At 41.0% G+C, this 16,859-nt stretch overlaps 1 long non-coding RNA gene across 1 annotated transcript; it reads right to left on the reverse strand.

Annotated features, from left to right (window-relative positions):
* Positions 1–7,629: 7,629 nt before the first annotated feature.
* LOC121027533 (uncharacterized) lies at positions 7,630–11,995 on the reverse strand. The gene is made up of 3 exons (XR_005788789.1): positions 9,777–11,995; positions 7,856–7,965; positions 7,630–7,729 (listed from the first exon to the last, which is right to left on the reverse strand). It is a non-coding gene; the product is annotated as an uncharacterized LOC121027533 (long non-coding RNA).
* Between the last annotated feature and the right edge of the window lie 4,864 nt (positions 11,996–16,859).

The raw sequence follows: 16,859 nt of genomic DNA on the forward strand, positions 1-16,859 counted from the left end.
ATTCTCAAATTCTCAAATGGATGTAAAGTATCATATCCATCACTAAACTGTAGATGAAACATTATGTAAATTATCTGAATAAAGTTATAGCTGACAAGCCATATTATTTTAATTTTTAGAGAATGGGTATATTATTTTGTGGTTATAAGGTCAACTTGTATTAACTATACTTGGAACACCCAAGAGAGTAACACTTTTCAAATAAAACTATAATTTAATTTTGCTTGTAACTTAAATTTGCCTTGCTAATAAGTATTGAAAAAATACTGTATAATCCTTATCATTGGAAATATATCTATCACAGTAATTATTATATTGGCTAAAATGATTTTCAGTTGATTATTTGTTAAAAATTTATGAATTCTTACAAGTACTTATACATTTAATATTAAATAAAATATATTAGGTAGCATATTTACATCAAAATTCACATGGAATAAAATAATTCCAGATTAAACAGTTACTTATAGTTCCAAAAAGAATAGCACCTTTAAAAAAATGTTCTCTTAGATTGCTCAATTATTTAGAAGCTGTATCTGATAATCAGAGAAAATGAGTTTTCTATCTTAAAAAAAAAGAATAAGTGCACTATTCATAAGCAATATTGGGAATTAATGATTTACATTAAGTTAAACTTAAATATATGCAATTCAACAGCCATTTTATGGATTAGCTACTTTTAAAAAGATATTAACTATAGGGAAAACTGTAAAATTCTACATTAACATATCCTGAAATAATAATATTCTTTTACTAAATTAATAATATTTTTGAACACCTATCATGTGCCAGATATGGGACCAGGTATTTTAAAAGCTTTAGCACTGCTATGCTATTTCAGAATTAAATATCCCACACAGATACTAGCTCTTGTTTTAGAATGCAAATAATAATAATAATTTCCCCACTCCTCTAAAAATCATAATTAAACTTAATAGCATAAACATTTACACACAGAACAAACATTTTAAAAGGCCCAGTGCTTATTCTTCATGAACTACAATTATATACATTGACTTTGAAAAGAGTTATTTGCGATTTGGTCTTTTTAAGTTGAAATGTTTCTGAGGTGGATCCCTGGTTTAGAGAGCCTCAGATACATTACACATATAGCGAATACATGCATTTTCACAATAACACACTAGGATGAATCTGTAAGTCATTCTTTGAGGTTTTTCTTTCCTGCCAAAACTTCAAATAGAAACTGAATGGCAAAGAAGTGACAAATATGTTTCCATGTATTTCATGTTTTAAAAATTTAAGTAAAAACCTTGAAGACCATTTTCCTGTTTGCTATCAAGATAAAATATGCTGGTGGGTGCATTTGAAAGATTTGTCTTTTTTAAAGCTTCTTTCTTAGTTGTGCTATTGATTTGCACACCATCCACATATAAAATGAAGAGAAGAATTTAGTAGGGGGGGGGTGTGCAAATCCCCACCACAACAAAGAGAGAAGGTGTAAAAGAGACTGGTCTCCCCCCCCCCCCCCCCAGCAAAAGGCTTTCTTTTAAATGGAGTCCATAGCAGGTAGAAGGACCTTGAGAGAGTATAAATCTATAGCCCTCCTTGTTGTGCACGAGACACCGAGGGCCAGGCAAGCTTTGTGGTTTGTCCATTGTCATCATTCACAACTGACCCTGTACTCAAAATCAGATTTTCCAGCTTTTATTCCAAAGTTCTTTTCACCTCAAGCATCATATAACAGAGGAAAAAATGAGATTTGAGGTTTTTCCATAGAACTGCCTCAATTCTGTAATTTGCTTTGTCTTTGTAAACACTTACAAAGCCTCTTTAAAAGAGTAAATAAATTGTGCATGAAACTGGACCCATAGTAAGCATTTTAAAATTTAATTCCCCTGTAGTTTTGCATAAAATAATCCAAAATATTTAGAAGTCTTACCCTAATATATTTCTGTTACAAAAGAAAATATTTTGCATGCATGTTTCTCATAGAGTATCAGTTATGACATTCATTTATTCATTCATTCTTCTTAGATTCCAAAAATAAATGGAATGTTTGGTAGATATACAGAAACTATCTTAAATAAGTGACTTTAGTTGATCTTGGGACTTGTTTGAACTAATCCATGAAATTGGCCACATTTTGCTCACAAATATAAAAATAGACCTCAAACAATTACTTTTCCCTCAGGTATTTGGACATAAATTTAAAGAAACAAAAAATTTCAAGAGTATCAATTTTCCAATTAAATTATATCATTGTTACAAAAATATTTTTTGGAAACAATGTCTCCTAAAAGCACATATTTAATTCAAGTTTTAAAAAAGACACTATTTTCAAATTATGCAATTATGCCACTATTGTAATATAATTTGTCAACTTTTTAAAAACTGTATTATGATATTAACTGTATTTTAACCAAGAACATAGTATTAGTAAATAGATTATGGCGATATATGTAGTTTTTAGTGTGAAATTTAACTGAGATTCGGTACTAATTTGAAGCTAATAAAATAAATAGAGTAAACCTTATTTAAAATCCTTTGAATGTTTTAAAGTTTATAGTTTAGGGGCGCCTGGGTGGCGCAGTCGGTTAAGCGTCCGACTTCAGCCAGGTCATGATCTCGCGGTCCGTGAGTTCGAGCCCCGCGTCGGGCTCTGGGCTGATGGCTCAGAGCCTGGAGCCTGTTTCCGATTCTGTGTCTCCCTCTCTCTCTGCCCCTCCCCCGTTCATCCTCTGTCTCTCTCTGTCCCAACAATAAATAAACGTTGAAAAAAAAAATTTTAAAAAAGTTTATAGTTTATTCTTAGGGGTTTTTTTGTTTTTGTTTTTTAACTTTTGGTTCTAGCTGTAGGTAGTAGGTGTGTAAATTTGCAGACAGTGTGCATGTCACCGAGCCTCAAAAGGTATTTCCACAAACACAGCAAATGAAAATCTTTGTCTTTGCACTTATAGAGCTAGTAAAATATTTTTTGTTGATTTTGAAGACTGTCTTACATAGCTCTCATTATTAATTAGAATATAATTGAACTCAGAACTCAAAAGATTTGGGTATTCATATATTTTTAATCTGGGCAACAATACAAATATTAGAGATCCATTGGTTCTGTTGTTAAACTACACTTAACAAACTCAACTAATCACCAGGTACTAAATATAGTTCAAGAAACTTAGAATTTCACAATATCTGTTTTTTAACCGATAAGTTTTGGATGATTGCAATGTTTTTTCAATTAAAAAGCTTATACATTCACACAGTGTTTTATAGATTGAAATTGAAGAATTATAAGTCATTTAAAATATAAGTGTCAAGAGAAAAATCTCAAAACATTTTTTTAAAAATTATACTATAAAACTTTTTGCTTAAAAGCTATTTAGCATTTATGTTAATAAGTGTATAGCAACCAATAACTAAATGTGATAGCTAAATACAATAATAAAAAAGTTTTGAAGTATTCTATCACTAATATGTTTTATTTTTAATTAAAAATGTTTATTACCAAAATAAATGTACCTTCATATGTGCAGATTACACTACTCTCTAACAGTGTAAAATCATCATTCTGTCATTTCTATGGTATTATGGCCACTAAAACTGTATTATTAAAAAGTTGGTGAATAATTGTGACGGTCTTATACTGTCTTCTATATCTTTAGACCTTCTCCTGTATCCTACATAAAAACACAAAATTTTCCTCAATATATACCTAGACAAAAAAGTCTATTTTTATTTTTGAAAAATTACCATTACTGATGTGCAATATAATAAAAACAAAAATGTTTGTATGGTTTATGGAATTTTCTTTCCATCAAAATGCTACTTCCTCATTGCTCTCCTTTACCTGGACATTCATTGACAGTTCTTTTCTGGTTCTAGATTGGCACTGCTGTGACACCAAGAACCATATCATTCTAAAGCAAACAGTGGACTTGGGGAGAAATCCTGGTTCCAGGACATGATTATTTATTTAAAAATGTACTTGTCCAGAATCATCTGCCTAATACACATACATACATATGTGTGTGTGTATGTGTGTGTGTATTCATGATTAAACAGTGTAGTATTCACATAGAGGTTGGCATGATCCTCAAGGGATCTTTAATCATGAATACCACCACTCCCTGCAGGTCTATTCAAGCAACAGTATCAGAACACAATTCACAGACACAAGGAATAAAATCAGTAAATTGTTTGTAAAACAGTTTCCATCAAACTCCTTACCTGAGACTCAGTAGTAAACCATTAACCAAGATCATGTATTTTACACCTACTAATGAATATCACAGTATAAATGTGAGTGTTCACAGACAGTATACAAATCTCAATGGGAAACCTAAAATCTTCCACCTCTAAGCCAGAAACTGTGTTCATAAAATTTTGAGTACATAGGTGGAGATAACTAAAGTAAAAATAGTAGTAAAAAAAGGAAATTTTCATAAGTTTTCTCCCTCCCCCTCCATTGTGCCCTATGTATTACTATCAAAGAATAGTCTAAGCTGTATCCATATGCTTTTCTCAAGTAGAAATTCTATCACTTTTGTAAAGCAAACCAAATTTTAGAAAAACGTTGTATATCCTTCTAGTATTTGGACATCAACTGAAAATCCAGGTATTATAATTTCTTAAAATCACTTGGATCTAGCTTGAAAAACACACACAATCACTTTGCACTTCTTTAATCTTGTCTATGAATACTGACAGGGCAAAAGTGACAACCAGCTAGTAGTGATATACTTTCAAATTCTCTTTTCTGAGGAAAACAAGTTGACTGTAATAAAACAATTAACTACAGCAATTTCAACTGAATAAAGTTTTGGGCCTTCCCCCCCCTTATCTATAAAGGCCCAATTTAGTTTTTAAAAAATGTTTTCTTTTCTTTTCAAATTTAAATAGGAACCAGCTCAGTCAGACTGACACCTAATGGAAACTTTTATAAGAAGATAATTCTGCAAAGGAAAGAGAGCAATGAGATAAGTATTGAAACCACTTGAACCAAGAAAATCAAATACTTGTTGTTGACCATGAGATGAGTAGAGGTTTCCTTTAGATTTCATCACTAACATTTACAATTATTCCACTTAAAAAATTATTATTCATTTATGAAGCAAATGCAATCATAAGCTAAAGTCCCACTGGCAAAGAACTTAATGAAATAGCTTGTTTTTAAAAGTTCTTCCTCAGTCTCTCAACGAATGCCAGAGTATTACCTTTCATTTCCGGAAAACTCTATCACTAGGCCCCCAGCTTCCTTTCCTTCAAATCTTATACACTTACTAGTCAACCAGCAGCATGAGGCTAACTTTCCAAAGATCACCTAGTTACTAGATTATGTGGCTCTCTACTTTCCCAATTTCCCAATAAAACAATGCCACCAGCAGACATATTGAATTTTGTTAAATACATAACAAGCCCTTAATCACCAACTGGTGTATCCCTATGGAAAGAGGATAATTCATGGAACAATGAAGGGAAGAACAGTAGTCACACATTCTCTTGCTAGTGAGAGAATGTCGAGTGCAGAGATACCATATTTGTGCTTTCTTTTCTACTTCAATTCCTTCCTTAAAGGGACTTGCCCTGGGAGCTTCTCAGAAGGTCCCCACTCATTTTCCTCGCAAACAACTTTCCCTGAGCGCAAAAGCTGTGAGTGTAGATACCCCGCGAGTAACTGTGGGATCAGACGCGGTGTAGTGGAAATAGGGTCACGAGAGGAGTGGCGCCTTGTACCCCTCACTAGGAATCCAAAGTACTAAAAGAAACGCAAAGCTCTACATGGGAAAGCATGCGAGTGTGCCTGCCTTCTTCGAAGCACCTCGCTCTCCAGGGCTCAGAGCTGCCCTTGTGGGCAAGAACTCAGTGAGGGTACGTGCACGTCGCGCCCAGGAAAGGCGTCCTCCAAAGGGAAAAGGTGTCTGGGGCGTAGCTTAGCTTAGAGCTGGTCTGGGAACGCCGCGCGAGAGAGCGTCGCAGGCTTCCCATTTTGTTGTTTTTGTTTGTTTTCTCCTGCAGCTTCGACTTCTCAGAAATTCAGTCTTCGCATCCCTTGCACCACCGACGGCACCACGCAGGGAGGAAACCTGGATTTAGAGTCCCAGCAGGCTCTTGCTGACCCTAGTGGAACCTTCTGGCCGCCTGTGCATTCTTGTCCCCAGCATTTTCTCCTCCTACCTTTGAAGTGCCACGACCGGGAGGGCCCTGGCGCCTCGCAAGGAGGAAAGGAGAGGTGCAGAGCTGCGTGGTCCGCTGCCGGCAAGAGCTGAGAGCTCCAGCCTCCTCGACCCTCCTCCTCCTGTATGGTGGATCAACTCTCCCAGCTCCATCTTGGGCATCTCAACTCCTGCCATATCCGGTTGTCCCCGGGAGTGTCTGGGCGTGCTTGGGGGGGGATCGGTGGGTAGTTGCTTGCTCTTCACTAGGAGGGGGCACATCCGTATGGTTTTATCGTCCATTAGTATTCGAAACAAACAAACAAAACTGCAAGTGGTAAAAGGGAAAGGCTCGCTCTTCCTCTCGTCCCTTCGCAGCAGACCTGAGAGGGGGAACATGCCTTGGGTTTGTTGGTGTTTGAGACTCGTCCTAAAAGCAGAGGCAGGGAAGACAGCGCTGAAGAGGTGTCCCAAAGAAACTGGACGGCTGAACAGTCACTGCCTGCCCCAACCACTTTCAGGAAGGTTCCAGCTCTGTGCCACACCGCAACCAATCCGCTTCTCATTCTGTTTCTCCACCCCTTCGCGGAGAATCCGCAAAGAAAGTATGGGTCCCTCAGGAGACCCGCCACACGCTTCCAATCTGGAAGTTCTGCGCGGACCCAGGCCTCTGTCATTCTCCCCCCCCCCCTCCCCCCCAATCCCCCCCACTCCCCCACCCCCAGTGCCCAGCCCGGGTCTCCACTTCTAGCTGCGCAGTGGCACCGCCGCGGGGGTGGGGCTCCGGCACCGCCCGGGGCCGGGATTCGAGAAGTCACGAGCTTCCGCAGCTTGCGGGGGCACCTTCGCCCACGGACACGCCCTTTCTGCGGAGGCAGCCCCTAGCGACCCTCTGCGGAGCTCCTGCTTCTCGCTCGCGAAGCTGCCAAACTGCTCAAGGCCTTTCAGTCATTCCCAACTTTAGAGGCTCGCTCAGTCCCCGTCTCTCCCCCAAGCCACACCCCAGCGAGGAGAGGAAAAGAGCAGGCCGGGGACGCCCAAACTCCGCGCAGGCTCCGCTGAGCAGACACCCATCCTTTCCCCGCCCCTCCCCTCCTCCTGGACCCCCGCGCCCCTGTGCGGACCCATTCTACAGCCCCAGTCACCAGAGGCAGGGCGCGCAGAGCCTTTCTGGTGGGATGTGTCTACTAATCAACTAACACGCGACCCAGAGCGAAAACAACGAGGAAAGGAAAAGATCAAAAAAGTGCTACCTTGGCAACCACAGGCGTTTAGAGGCCAGCTGGTGGGCTGAAGGGGCGGCCGCTGCCCGCCTGCCGCTGGTACTCTCCTCGACTACGCGTATTCTTAAGCAATAACAACGTAATCCGTATTATCCACCCAAGAATACCCGTCACCGAAGAGAGTCAGAGGACCAAGCTGCTGCTGCCGCTGCTACCGCTGCCGCTGCTACTGCCGCCGCCGCCACCAGAACTCTTGCTGCTGAGCCCGCCCCTGGCTGGGGCTGGGCTGAGCTTGACCGGGACCATAAATCCATAACTCGATTTCCCTAAAGAAGGATCCAAAGCTGTGCTCTGCTGCTTCCTGCCCAAATCCAAATGGCTGCTCTATTTCCAATTCTGAAAGACAAATCACAAAACCAAGCACTTAATACAGGAGAAGAGTGCTCTCTTCCCAGTGAGGAAGGAGGATGTGGGAAGGCTCTTTGGGCACGGAGTGGGCGTGACAAGTAACCTTTAGTTTACCTGGTGCTCTCCCAGTGCCTTCCTCTGGACTTGTTCTGCTCGGTACCCGCTCTGGTCTCGGCCAGCCCACTCTAGGTGCTTTGATTGAGTGTCATGGCAGCGAGAGAGCCCTGTAAGAGACATGCATAGTTAAGCACACAAATATTACAAATGTATTTGCCTAGACGGCTTTAAGAAGTGAGGCTCAAATAAAGATAGGGTCATGCATGGGTGAAATTTTCAGCAGTGTGTTTTGGAAATGCATTTTCTCAAGCCCAAGATCACAGAAAATAAACACCCATTCAATTTACTACTTGAAATCAAATACTTATAGATCTACAAAAATAGGCATCTCTCCTTTGAAGGCCTTACAGCTATACAACATAATGATTTTGAAGGGAAAAAAAGCTTCAAAGCACAAAATAATTAAACTCATTTTCCATAGTATCAGAATGCACGGAGTTGACAAGCTGGTAGAGTTTATGTGATTTAGGCATCGTTTTGTAGTACCCATGTGTAATTCCATATCCCACCTTTTTAATATACAGTATAAATGCATTGCTGTGCAGTTGTTGTGAACACCTCTACAGAAAAGCCTTTGAGGCTGTCTTCATAAAAAATTATTTTAAGGAAAACAAAACAAAACAAAACAAAAACTCATTTGTAAAGTGACTGTAATTTTGGCTTTCAGAGAGAGATTCTTTGAAGATCAATATGGCTCTTACTGGAAAAGCTTTGTCTTAAGACCCTGCAATGAATATTCTGATAATAAGGGTTTATTGTTCACTAAATAAAATGGACAAGTGCAACGTCACTACCCAAGACATGTTGTAGCTCCATTAGAAAGTTCTCTATTTGTTTTTCCCTTTACTCTCAAATACATGGAAGTACATCCATGTGGTGGAATAGGGAGGGGATATGGAAACATGGCAATAGACATTATGATTCCTTAAATTATGTAAGTGCAAATAGCTCTTCATCAAGGAGTAATTATATAACAGAATCTCTCCCACTACCACAACTCATCTCAAACTGACCTGGTTGCAATTTAAGGCACTTAGTTTGTGCTTGATCTTACAATTTTTTCTTTAAATATATTACTTCTCCAGAGACACCAACTCATCATTTTCCTGACATGTTAAAGTAGAAAAACCAACATGAATTCTAGGTTTTATGAACAGTTGTTTAATATATAATATCTGGTGCCTAAAACAACTCGAAAGAAAAGGAGCATTGCCCAGTTAATAGCTAATTTTACAGTATTTTCAGATGACTCTTAAGTACACCTTTCACAAAAATACAGATGCCAATTAAACAAATAAATATTCACTATTTTCTGCCATTACCTAACATAGCTATAAAGTGGAGCTTTTCTCTGGGGGTGCTACAACCAAACACATGCACTCACACACACACACACAAACACACACACACACACACACACACACACACACACACACACACAGAAAGCTGACAGGTTCTCTTCAGCTTGAACTCCTAGAAACAAAAGCCCTTAGGGAAAGTAATGCAATAGTCTATGAGCAAAGTGTACATTTGCTCCTGAACTCTTCCATTTAAATCCCAACTAACATTAAAAGGAAAACAAGAAACACATTATATAGATACATTTTGATTTAGTAAATGGAACATTTTTTGAATTAAAGAGGATTATTAAGATGTATATACACCACACACATGCACACAAACACATATACATAATACATACATCCACAGCAATACATGGCATATCAGAATCACAGTATAAATACCCACACAGATTTTCAATGCTTCCTGAGTAATCTCCTTTAGTTTTGCTTCCTTACAATTGAAATAAAATACATGCACACACCGACTCACAGACTCACACGCTTTAAGAAACTAGAACAACGTAGTTGATACGCTTTTTATCCAAGTAACCAGTGCCAGTCCTTTCTCTACCTACCCAAATGTTCCACCAGCTTCAGCACCTGGACGAGTGGACAGCTCAGCCCGGGCCGACTGCCGGCAGCACTCGCAGCAGAACTGACGCTCTGAGCTCTAACCAAAGCTCTCTCGTGCTTCAGCGGGGCAGCCTGACTTACGAGAACACCATTTCCTACGAGACCACTGCCGCTGGGTGCATATTCAATTCAAACCTCCTTAAGCTGTCGGATTTCCCCCACCCATCCACCCTCCTCCCTTCTCCACCCTCCACACAAAAACAGAAAAGGGAAAAAAGCCCAATACCATCAGGGCGTTTGTTGATCAACTTACACTTTGCTTTTGAATATTTAGATACCGCTAGCGGAGCAATAGCAACGGAGGCTTAGGTCCGCATTAAGTACCTTTGTTCATGGACTCCTGCAAGCCATGTTTATTAGAATCTACATTTCTCTAGCTCCCCAATAACTAGAGGTGTGTTTTGCGGGCAGGGGTTTTCAGCACCTTTTGATCTCCCAAGGCCACCGCGACTGACTGCCAGTCCCCACTACTTTCCCACCCTGTCCCCCACACTCCAACACCCATCCCAGTTAAACGCTTGGTAATTTGCAACCAAATATACATAAAGAAACACGACAAAGCAATCGGTTTGAGGAAATAAGCCAATTAAGCTAAAGCAGAAATGCTTCTCTCTCTCTCCCCCTCCCCCTTGACTCCCTCCCTCTTCCTCTCTCCTTCCCTCTCAAGTAGAAAGGGGGAAACACCAAGGAGAGGGAAAAAATCGGGAGGAGGATGGTAGTCGACTCTTGCAATCAATGGAAAAACACTATACACATCTTTACTGAATAATACTCTCCTCAGACAAAAAGAAACACATTTATCGATGTAAACATAGTCTCCCTCTTCCACACATCCTACATCCTGTACGTTTGCTGAGATTTGTCTTGCGGTATAGCAAAGTAACTGTCACAAATCCATCTCGATTGAAGTGCTTACCCTCTAAATCCAGGTTTCAAGCGGGACTCCAACCGTGTGTGGAAACCAGAGTCATCTGATGAGCGGTGAGGTAGGCTCTGGGCAGTGGGAGCTGCTTCCTTCGGAGTGCCGGGTTACAGTGTTAACAAGCCCTGGGAAGGGACCTCGGTGCCTCGCGCTGGCTGTGCCCCAGTGCCTTCGCGTGGTGGCGGCTTGCTCACGCTTCCAAGGAGTCCCAGGCGATAGCCTTCAGCTGATGCGAGCTTCCAGAAAGGAGTGGGGAAAGGAAAAAAAAAAATCATCTAATGCAATCAAATCGATCTGATCTACACCATCTGTCGCCTGCCACTATACACAAACGTTAAAATAGGAAAACGGAAAACACTGACAGCCCGAGAGGGTTGGTCTGCAAAGAGTTCATTTTTAGCAGAGCATAATTGGGTATGGTCGGCATACAGTTACAAAAGCTGCTGTTAACCATCCAGTAGTGGATCCCAAACATGCTAATGGTGGATTAATTGAGGAAGATCTGACGTGCAAGCTTCATAGTCTCTTATTCATGACTTCCCAATGGGAAAGGACCAATGCCTTGTGGGACTATGGTAACATACAGTCAAAAAGCTGCTAAGAAAATGGCTGTGTGTTCACAGCACCTCTCTCTGATAACAAACATATGTCGACTAAAACGGTTTAGTAGAATGGGGGGGGGGGGTTGGAGAATAAAATTTTCTTTCTCGGTATAAGCAACTCCTATTTTCCTTCCTTAAAGAAAAGCAAAGAATAGATACCATATCTTTACCATAGTGGAGGGAAAAGGATGGTTTAAAAGGTTTTTATCAAGATTAAACTCTGCTATATAAAAGAAACGGAACATTCCTGTGCAGCAATTCTTAAAAAAAAATCTATTATCATTTTTTTCCTTACTGTGATCAAAGTAGATCCATAGCATGTGCAGTTTATAGAAACTCAGCCCAGTTAATCCCACCAGGATTGACTCGAGGTTGTTTAATGCCAGGTACCCTTTTGACTTCTTGAAATCAGGATGCCTCTTGGGCAAGACATTTTGCATTATTGAAAATTGACATAATGAATGTTAAGTGTGATTGCAGGGAGGAGATGGGGAGAGTTTTCTTTTTCAATTCTACAATTATTCCCTCCAGCCAAACCCCCTTTTGGTCTGTTTCCAGTCTCCTGATCAGCTGATGGGGGAGGTGGAGGGATTGGGGAAGGAGTGGTGATATGGGACAGGGGAGGGAGATTGTAGATTATCAATAGCCAATAAATTCAATTCTATCTGTAATAAAAATTATGATAATAAAAGAGATCACTTACTAATTATCCATCATGATATTTAAATATAAACTGGTTTTCAAAGTTAATGTTTTATAAGGGGAAAGAAAATATATTTCAAACAATAGTGTAATGTTCCCCATCCCTTTGTAATTTTAAGATTAAAAAAGGAATAGAGAGCTTATTATCTAGATATGTGACATTCTTTCATTATAAATATCTAAATAGTCTACATTTCCTCTAATTTTGTCACCTATCTTAACATGGAAAACTGTATTCATTTTTTGCTCCTTTTGCTCCCTTTTTTTGAGAACATAAATTACATATTTCATAGTAAACAGTTAGTGTTTAGGATAATTCTTGAGATAGCTGAATATGTCTACTGAAACTTTGATAATCTCTTTAAGAAAAAAAAAACCTAACAGTTATGAATTAGATTAGTTTAAAAATATAGCTTGAAGACAAATCAAACAATTTACCTGATCTTTTGTTTCATTATACATTAATTAAGCACTCTTTCCAACCTATACAACATTCCAGGGTCATAGTCAGAAATCCAAGACTAATAGCTCAGCAGCCTTTGTTGTCATTCGTGTCAAGCTATTGCCCCCTGCAGGTTAGGCTGAAAGTGCAGGCAGAATTTGGCCAAGTCTTCGGGAAATCGATGGTAGTCATGTTATTTATTCTCTCCCAATATTTGAGTCAACTTTCTAACTTTGTTTACATTATAAACTATTTATTTAGAGACATCCAGTAAAATCACAAAAGAATGGGATTTAAAGATAAGTGATTAAAGTTTTCCTTCTGAGAATTTTGCTGAGTGGAACAGACCATCATCCACTTTATTGTCACATAGGAAGTACTTTGATGCGCTTAGCACAGTTTCTTCATCTTCTCTTTTTCTTTTTGCACAAGATCCGGTACAATTCAAAAATGAATGTAACAGAATTGGAATTATGATTTCTCAATAATAAATTATCTGGGACAATTTACTACTTGATGTCAGTGGGCTCTTTGTAGACCCAATGATGTGCATTCAAATCAAACTCATTCGGATTCTTCCTACTGCTGATATGATAGGGGACAATTACACTGTTTTCTGGATTATAAAATGAAACACTATTTAAACCTCCATGCTCCTGATGTCCCATCCTTTTCTACAATCAACCTTTTCAAACAAGGCACCTTGCCAAGATGAAATAAATTTATTGTTGACAGAATAGAAATTCAATTACATCAACTTTTCCACAGTATTAGAAAGTGGAGCATGTTCATGGGAATGATTTCATGTTTGTGGGAAGATTCTTTAGTATTTCATAAGTCACGATAAGGCTACTCACACTGAGTTGTGAAAAACTCTGCCATGTTATTTACCTGTTATTTAAATACAGATCTCATTGAACAATGGGATATCATTATGCAAAAGAGCATCGATTCTAATGCCAAATAAGCAATCAAATAAGAATCTTACCCATTCAAATGTTAGAAGTATTTTTTCTACATTGTGTTGAAGTAGTTAGAAACATAAAATGCCTTCTGGTATCTTAGAGCTACCTGAAATGTTCACAAAAGACTTAAATAAACAATAGTGCAGGGCTTTCTTGAAAGATTTTTTTTTTTTTTTTACCTTAACTATTGGTGCTTTTTGCAGATCCTCCAGAATAGAAACAAGGGATAGGAACTAGGGACGACTGTACCATATTGTAAACAAATCTAAAAACAAAACAGAGCAACCAATCAAAAAACCGAAAACCTGATTGCCTATCTTTGTTTTATTACATTTTTAAAACTTGTTAAATTTCAAAAGGACACTACATCCACAAACTAAGATCGTTGCCTCTACAGTTCATTAACACTCTTGATCCAAGCAAAGAGAAGCTTTGGACTAGGCTGCTGGACTATTAATTGCACAACTTGTTGTAGCTAGAGTAGCGACTGGTTGCCTGCAGCTGACATTTCTAGTGTCTTCGAGTGTACATTTTTAAAGGAAATAAAGTTCACCTCCCTTTCAAAATTATATATTATATATATATGATATGATTACATATGATTATACATATAGAAGAACATTGCTATTGAGCCAGAAAATTTCATCTCTTTTGATTCAAATATCTATCAAATGCTTATTGACAGAATTGCTTTTAATTAGCGTCCAGAAAAGAGAGATGGTGTTATTTGACCTGTAGGTCTGAATCAAGGGCAAATTTTTTAAATTTATTTTTAGTTTTTAGTTCTCTCCATATACTAAACAGCAGATTGCCCGCAAGTGCCCTGAAAAATACAATTCTCTTCCTCTTACTATCACCACAATTGTTCTGATTGCTTCTGAAGGATCCGAACAGGCTTCGAGGTACCTTGTAATGTTCTCTTATTGCTGGAATCTGGGTTATTAGACATTTTTGTCCTCAGAAGCGAAAGACCAGGCAATCTTATTCATATGCATCCTATGACTCAACTCAGTTTCCATTCGGCGGGCACGCGCTTGCTTGTGTGTGTGTGTGTGTGTGTGTGTGTGTGTGTGTGTGTGTTTGAGGGTGCAGGTTCATCCTGAAAGCGTCTGTTTCCAGAGGTTTTCAGATGCAAATAGAATGGGAGTGGTGGGGGCGGTGGTGGAGTGTGGTGTGTGGGTGTGGGGGGATTTGGGGAGAGACAGTAACTTTATACAAATTGAAGGCCATCACCACTACTGCAGATCAAAACAACTTAGATCTGAGAGACAGACCCCTTGCAAAGATAGAGTATCTTCCTGATCCAGACCGAGGCCAGCTAAAGGCAGGTCCCAGCGCTCGCGTTATTTTGAGAGAGGGTCCCGAAGCCCGCCGGAGGCCAGTTCTCGCGGGCGGGCCTCGGGGCTAAACTCTCGTTTGGTGAGGGGAAGCGCGCAAGTCTCCAGGCCCGGTGCGCCATCACGGAGAAAGGGCAGCGGCCCGGGGCCCCGGCCCGGCTCACTTTCCTCGGATGCCCCAGAAGCGGAGCCAGGGCTCCCTTTAGCCACCTCGAATCTAGTTTCAGCATCTGCCTCTCGCCCGCGCTGGCTCGGACCGGGCCTCCCGAGGGAGAGCAAGGGAGCGAAAACTCAACCTCCACCCTGGACCTCAGACCGAAGGTGTGGTTCAGGACCGCGGTAGAGAAACCGTTGCCTCTCTGGGCCAAGACGGCCTGCGCTTTGCAACCCCCAAAACGCTAGGTGCGGTCGGCGCGGGGGCGAGGGCGAAAGCGAGGGTGAGGAGAGTCGCCGCCCTCCTCGCATCCCCCGCCGCACTCTCTCTCGGGTCCATCGGCGACCTCGGCTCACCCCCTAACACCCTCGCGAGGAAGGCTGCCCGGGGCCACAGGCGACCTGGGCCGAAGCCGGAGCCGCGCCGCGGGACTCGGGAGCCAGAGCAAGGCGGTGGCTCGGACCCCGTTCCTGAAAACGCTCGACTCCTCCAGGATTTGTCAAGTACTAAGCAGCTCCAGGAAGGCTCCGCGAGCTTTCGGAGAAACCCACTGTGTGGCTCACCCCTGTTGGTCTCTCTCGAGCCCTCGCCTTCCTCCCCTCTCCAGATTCACCGCCCTCCCCAGGTCGCGGGCCCCGCGGGCTGAGCCCGCCAAGCCGGCAGAAGCGCGGTTTTAGGCAGAGCGAAGGAGCCCCCTGCTGGCCAGACGCGGCAGGCGCGGCGACCCTGCTCCGGGTTTCCTCCACCCGGCGGCCGCGGCCCCGCCCTGACCCACCTCGACCCTCCCACGCCCCCGGCGCTGGGGCGCGTCCAGAGACACAGAAAACAAAACAAAACAAAGCGCCAAAAGCCACTCTCACCTGTCGACTGCTCAAAGGTAAGTGTGAGTCCAGCCTTTCCCACGCCCCTCACTGACCCTCCTCTGGTCCTCTGGTCCTCTGGGCTGAGGTCTGGGGGAGACAAAGGGATCACCCCCCCCCCCAAAAAAAAAGAAATCATGGCTGCTTTTGAAAGCACGTTTTGCAAGCATGAGGATCAAACATACACACACTCGCTTTCACCCACACACTCTCACACACACACCACTGAAGCAAACCCACACTTAACCAGTCCGGAAGAGGGCTACTGATGTGCATGTTTCTGGAAGCATTTCATTAGTTGTTGGAGGAAATGTTTACTAATATTTCAGGTTGTTTGCAACAGCACTAACTGTGGATTGCAAAGGGGAGAGGAAGAAAAATGCCCCTTAGTCTAATCCTCCCTCCCATACCTGGATATGAGTCCTACTTTCAGTCTCAAGTTTTAGCCTGGCCAGAAAAGTTTTCATCCTTTTACTGAGAAGGAAGACAGAGATACAGCCATTTCTGGGGGGTTTCCTGTGTCCTACTCCCGTTCTTCACCAGAGAACTGGGGAAGAGATTGTTTCATTTATCTAGACAATTTATGAGTTAGTTCTGTATGGCTTTTTGAAATTAGTTTAACCTTGAAATAGGCTATATGCTTGAGTGGCAGGTTTTTCTGTGCTTAGGTAAAGGTTATTAGAAATCACAATGTTTCTTTCTATTCAGGCAACCTTGAGTTAGAGATGGGCATAATATCATATTATTGTGACTTTCAGTAATGTCTGTTTGCCTCTGGATGTTTACTGTCTTTGGAGAAGGAGCATAGCTAAAAGAATTTTTATTTTTTTGTAATTTTAGGTGCATAATAACTGTAGGTCCAGTAAAGGATCACTACTATTTGCTTCTATTTTCTTAGCACACTCATTCCACAGAAGGAAACTAAAGGATTTTGACTGTCCCTGGGATTATAGTAGGTAAGGTCTAGGAGAGTCTTTTAAAATGATGTCTGTTTTCTTATTCCGTATTTTCAGATGGATGACAATATTTGACCTGCTAATT

Source organism: Herpailurus yagouaroundi, unplaced genomic scaffold (genome assembly GCF_014898765.1).
Source record: "Herpailurus yagouaroundi ecotype Mexico unplaced genomic scaffold, PumYag 77, whole genome shotgun sequence".
NCBI lineage: Eukaryota > Metazoa > Chordata > Mammalia > Carnivora > Felidae > Herpailurus > Herpailurus yagouaroundi.